This window comes from Nycticebus coucang, chromosome 7 (assembly GCF_027406575.1).
Source record: "Nycticebus coucang isolate mNycCou1 chromosome 7, mNycCou1.pri, whole genome shotgun sequence".
NCBI lineage: Eukaryota > Metazoa > Chordata > Mammalia > Primates > Lorisidae > Nycticebus > Nycticebus coucang.
This window is the reverse complement of record NC_069786.1, coordinates 351,021-357,219: the sequence shown is the minus strand read 5'-3', so window position 1 is coordinate 357,219 and position 6,199 is coordinate 351,021. Positions and strand designations below refer to the sequence as shown.

At 47.3% G+C, this 6,199-nt stretch overlaps 1 long non-coding RNA gene across 1 annotated transcript; it reads left to right on the top strand.

The window, feature by feature from the left end:
• Window positions 1-2,815: 2,815 nt before the first annotated feature.
• On the top strand, window positions 2,816-5,614 carry LOC128590439 (uncharacterized). The gene is made up of 3 exons (XR_008381276.1): window positions 2,816-2,887; window positions 4,468-4,641; window positions 5,399-5,614. It is a non-coding gene; the product is annotated as an uncharacterized LOC128590439 (long non-coding RNA).
• The last annotated feature ends 585 nt before the right edge of the window (window positions 5,615-6,199 follow it).

Here is a 6,199-nt window from a genome sequence, read left to right as displayed (position 1 = left end):
GCTGTGGCCACGTTAGTGTTTGCCCCAGCCAAGGGCTGAGCACCTGCACATCTATGCCCCTGAGAAGCTCCATGTGTGTTGGTGCCCTTGCTCACTGAGCTGTCCCCTTTCCGCCAGGGGACAGGGGAAAATTGACCTTGTTGGGCCTCTTCCCCCGCAGCTGTCCACCTTCCACTGTGCAGTAGCGTCCCCTATCCAGACCACCTCCGTGTTGTCTCTGCTGCCTTCTGGGCCCTTTTGGACCACTTGGTACCACTGATTCAGATCAGGCTGCCATGTCAGGGCCCCTGTGATGCAGGACTACGTGTCACCCAGGGATCTTCTGGGACCTTAACTAAGCCTGTCCTCTCCAAGCTGCGAGCCCTGCAGAGTGGCACAGTGGCCTCCTAATGTCACTGATATTAGAGTGGCAGGAAGGGTTCCCGACACCCATAGGACCAGGCTTCTTCTGGGAGTCCCAGCCCTGCCTAACTCTCCACCCCATGGCTGCTGTCCAAACATTCACAGTCAAGAGTCACCACCTCAGAAGACAGTAGCCTAGGCCAAAAGGCCATGAAGGACACCACAGCCTCACAGAAGCTGGTAACCTCGAGATCTCACCTTGACCGTAGGGTTACTACTCTACAAGCCTCCCCTTACTTTACAGGACATTGACCTTGGTGTCCTCAGGAGATTGGCACTCACTCATGGCCACCGGCCCTCCTGACCCTGCTGAGCTGTTTCCCTGTTCACTGGCTTTGCTGAGCACATACAGGTGACCCCATAGGATGGAATTTTGCTGAGATCACTATTTACCTAATAGGAGCCGCATTATTCTTTCCTACGAGGTGAGGAAATCACAGGCTCAGGTCACACTATGAAGCTGCCCTAGTAGCTGTGCAAAAATCCAGCCTGGGGAGACCTGAACTACAAGACAACACCCAGAGCTATGAAGGTCTCCCAGAGATAACTCCTTTCAGCCTTGCTGGTGAAATGCCCATGGACTGACCTGTGTTTGGTGGGCAGAAAGAATGTGCCAGTGTTAAGTTCTGCTGTCCACTAGGGCTACCACAAATCATCCCTTCTCATTTTCCCTCCACACCCACATTCTCTGGGCCCTACAGGCCACTACTAATGTCCTAGGACCTAAAAGCATCCGTGGGTCCCAGTTCCCAAAGCAGCCCAACTGTGCTCATGGGCTGGGCTGAGACTCTTGCCCACAGCCTCAAATGGTGGAACAGCTAGGCCTGTCATGTGCCGGGAGCTCTCTCCTTTCCCACAGTTGCAGCTGACCCCATTAATGTGGCGTAGTCACCACCCCGTAAAAGGCTTGACAAACCTCCCTGCATGAGACTGAGGGAGACTCTTTGCCTCTCACTCCATTTCTCCGTGCCCTCAGGATCCAACTCCTCATCCCTCTAGACAAGGTAAAGGGCAGGTCCTGAGAGTCGGCCCTGGTTCATCTGTACCAGCGCAGCCAAGTTGGGCCTCTTCCCCCGCAGTTGTCCACCTTCCACTGTGCAGTAGCGTCCCCTATCCAGACCACCTCCGTGTTGTCTCTGCTGCCTTCTGGGCCCTTTTGGACCACTTGGTACCACTGATTCAGATCAGGCTGCCATGTCAGGGCCCCTGTGATGCAGGACTACATGTCACCCAGGGATCTTCTGGGACCTTAACTAAGCCTGTTCTCTCCAAGCTGCGAGCCCTGCAGAGTGCATCCTGCCCCTGCCCCTGCCCCTGGCCAGCCAGCCTCAGCAGTCTGTGTAGTCGCCTCCCCTTAGGTATCTATTTCCTTGAGAGTGGTGATATGTATTTCCCTTCTTCCATGTAGTCCCATCTACTCCACTATGAGGAGAAGGAGGATGGTGGAGACAGATCATCTACAGACCTCCTAGGACTCCTCTGGAGACACCTGAAGAGAGGTCAGATGAGGTAAAGCCTGCACATCCCTCCACTCCATGCTCATCCTACTCTGGCTTGGTACCGAGGGGCTCCTAAGCCGGCCCAGGATTGGTCTGAGGACAGTATTTGAGTATTAATTATCAGGTGATACAGGCCCATCTTTCTGTTACCCTGGCAGCCTCCCCAAGATTTCCCAAGAGACATTATGTCCCATGGAACAATCTTAAGAGTTCTTGGGCCCAATGTCCAGAGACAATCGTTTAGCCTTGAACTATGTGTTGTTCAAGCAAGGATGTGCTTGCTCCCTGCAGGGGACCACACGCTGCACACACACCATTGACGCAGGGAGAGTCCAGCACGTGCTGCACCATGAACAACAATGGGGGGCATGTGATCTCTCCCAGGTGATCTCCAGCACCCCACCTGCCACATGGCTTTGATTTGCTTCTGGGGTTAGACCTGGTCCTGGGGAGGCTGGTTGAGAACTGGATTCCAAGTCCTCCCATGTGCAGACACTGGCAGCTTTACCCTTGTCACTCACAGAATGTGCACTGTGATGTGCAGACCTGGATTTAGTGGTGGCTTTTACTTTCCACTTGGCCCAGGGAATTCAGCCATGGTCACCAGCCTGGGCAGCGTGGGGTCCACTGCCTCAGGAGTAATGGAGGAACCATAGTTTCTTGCTGCCTAGGCTTGACCAAGCTGAACAGAGAGATTGGGGTACCCTGTGTGGGGCCCTGTACTGAGCCAGCTTTGATTAATTCAGGCTGGGTAGCTGAGCAGCAGAGTGAGACACTTGCTCCAAGAACAAAACCAAAACCTACCAAACGAAATGGGACCCAATAGAAATTCACCCACACCCCCACAAAGTTGGGAAATATCATCCCAAATGACCCTTAAATAGGGAAGGACTCTCCTGCCCATGTGTGGTTGCAGTGGCTTTAAGAGCCTTGGGACAGAGACTGCTGTCTGCCCTCTCCACTCACGCTGACCAGCCTAAGGACCTGTAAGTAAGAGACAACTAGACTTCCACTCAGATTTTGTCATTTTGTCATTGTAGCTAGGCCTAGATTCCAAACCAGGACTGTGCTGTCACCCCAGAGAGACCAGTGTGTGAACCCCCAGGTGGTGCCCATCTGTCTGAGCCTCGGTGGTGGCAGCAACTATGTTAAAGGAGAAAATCAAAGTGTTTGTTTCAGAAACACGTGTCCCGCTTGATGAATCTGATAGAGACCATAGAATCTGCTTACGACATTCTGTTGTTTGTATATATATTAGATATATCGTACCTAATAAACAGACGTGTGATAGAAAAGTCTATTCATGCCACTGGCTCATTTTTTCCAAATTATTTAGTGTTGTTACTGAGTTGTTTGTGTTCCCATATATTCAGTTATTAACTCCACATCTCACGCACTGTTTGCAGATATTTCCTCTTCCTTTCTCATCTGCTTTTCCCCTCAGCTCGTGGCCCCTTTGCTGTGTGTGTGCTGTGTAGGCTCATGGTCATGCTCGCCTATTTCCCTTTTATCGCTCGTTCCTTTGGTGTCATATTAGGAAGTAATTGCCAAGATCGATGCCACAGCTTTTTTTTTGGCTTATTCATTTATTTATTTTTATTAAATCATAGCTGTGTACATTAATGTCATCATGGGGCACCATACACAGGTTTTATAGACCGTTTGACACATTTTCATCACACTGGTTAACATAGCCTTCCTGGCATTTTCTTAGTTATTGTGTTAAGACATTTACATTCTACATTTACTAAGACCACAGCTTTATAATTAGAAGTTCTTTTAGAAGTTTTATGGTTTTGGGTCTTATGTTTGGATATTCGGTCTATTTTGAGTTGACATTTGTGTATGGAGTGAGATAAAGGTCCAGGTATGAAATACTTCAAATCATAAGGTAGAACATCTTAGACAAACGCAATTTTAATTGTTGCTTATATCTTAATAGAGGTGGAAATTATAAATATATTTTAACATTACTTCTCAGAGAGCTCATTTCACCAAAAGTCTGATGCTGTCACTGTCCTCCCTGCACTGACACAAGGAAGTGCCTCCTCTCCCTGTTACTCAAAGTCCTGCTCATGAGAGTGGTGATGGCCTTGACCCTGCAGGGAATTAACTCTTAGCTTCATTGGAATGCAGGTCTGTGCGGCTAGGGTCTAGACCTATAGCCAGCAGCAGGGTCCATGTTAAAAGATAAGGGGAATTTATTCCTTGAAGTGAGTGAATGAAAGTGCTATTTATTTTATTTCTTGGATATTAAAATAATAAGTGCTCAATTAGATGGCAAGAGAATAACACAGCAGGGGTCCTATTACCACTCTTAGTTCCAACCTAGTCTAGATTGTAGGACACAGATCACAGCACCATGATGGCTGGGAGAGCAGAGGAATCTCTGAGGGACTCACTCTGAGGGCAAGAGCTTCCCTCACCCTATTCAGGGAAGTGCCATCATCGCTGCCTGAGTGGGTGAGTGGAGGCTTGTTTGTCTCTGAGCCTCCTCCCACAGAACTGTGAACATAGGCTGCCTCCTCATTGCCGCACACTTGGGCTCCTAAACTCTGTCTTCCAGGTGATCCCAGCATGAGGACCCTCACCCTCCTGGTTGCCCTTCTCCTGGTGGCCCTCCAGGCCAAGGCTGAGCTCCTGCGAGAGGAGGCCCCAGACCAGGAGCAGCCTGGGCTAGAGGATGAGGATTTGGCCATTTCCATCACACTGAATAAAAACTCCGTCCTTCAAGCTCCAGGTGAGAGACACCTACATGGCAGAGCTTCAGGGTGTAAAGCAGGAGGACTGGAGACAGGCCCTGGGCTCGGGTCTGCAGGACTCTATGTCAATGAGGGGATTTTACTAAACATCAGTGGGCCTTGATTTCCTCCTGTATAATTGAATTCTGGGACTGAAATAAAAATAAGAGAACTTCTTTCTCCAAAACGTTTTATTTATTTAATTATTTATTTATTTTTCAATTAAATCATAGCTGTGTACATTATATGATCATGGGGCACCATACACTTGGTTCATAGACCGTTTGATATGTTTTCATCACACTAGTTAACATAGCTTTCCTGGCATTTGCTTAGTTATTTTGCTAAGACCTTTACATTTTGATTCCAAGATAGCCTGTGGATTTTGTTAAAATTTAAGACGTGGAGGGAATTACTGACTCTGTCTTTGCACATTTAAAAAAGAAAACTTAATTGCAGAGACAAAATTCGACTCTCTGTATTGCAGAGAGGCTGAGGGGTGTGGGGAGATGGAGGTGTGATGGGGGCAGGGACACAGAAAAGTGAGGACTAATGACAATGTCATGTGACCCCAGTGAGACCAGCACTGTGTGTGTGGGTATTTGTTCCCCTTGACTGAGGCTGCTCATGTGCCCAGCTGTAACATAACCAGGGTCACACATCACCCACCATGTGTCTTCTCTAGAATTCAACGTCAGCATCACTGCTGACCCCAGGATTGAGTTTCTTATGCTTTCTCTGTTTCCATATTCCTAGTGAGAGGAGAGATCTGCTTTTGCAAACCATTCTGTCTTCCTTGGGAACGTCGCCGTGGGCGCTGCCTCCGAATCCTGAGAAGATGCTGCATCTGACCATGAAGAATTAGGAAGAGCAGTTCAGTATTTTCTTGGAGAGCAGAAGAGTATCACTGTCACTCCTGTACCTTATCCCCAGTTTGCTTCCTCCATCCCAAATAAAGTACTCACTGCTCAGTCTCTGTGTTTGCCTGTCGTTAATGTTTGCTATATGTCCAAGTCAAGACACTCTGTGGGATTTTTTTCTTTACTAAGTCATGTACACATAGATCATGAATACATTTATGCTTTTATGGGGTCAATGTGTTGCTTTTTTTTAATACAATTTGAATGGTTACATTACACTAATTAATATAGCTTTCACCTCATTTACTTAATTATTGTGTTAAGACATTTATGTTCTATACTTAGTAGATTTGACTTGTACCCTTACAATATGCTCCATAGGTGTGGTCCCACCATTTAACCTCCCTCTATTGAACCTCCCCCTTCCCCTCCCATCCTCCTCTACTTCTCTCCTTCATCCTAGGCTGTAGTTGTGATTTATCTTTCATAAGAAAATGTGAGTAATTACAAATTGGTTTCATAAAAGTATTGAGTACATTGGATATTTTTTCTTTCATTCTTGAGATACTTTACTAAGAAGAATATTTTCCAACTCCATCCATGTAAACATAAAAGAGGTAAAGTCTCCATCTTTTTTAAGGCTGCATAGTATTCCATGGTGTACATATATGACAATTTATTAATCCATTCTTGGGTT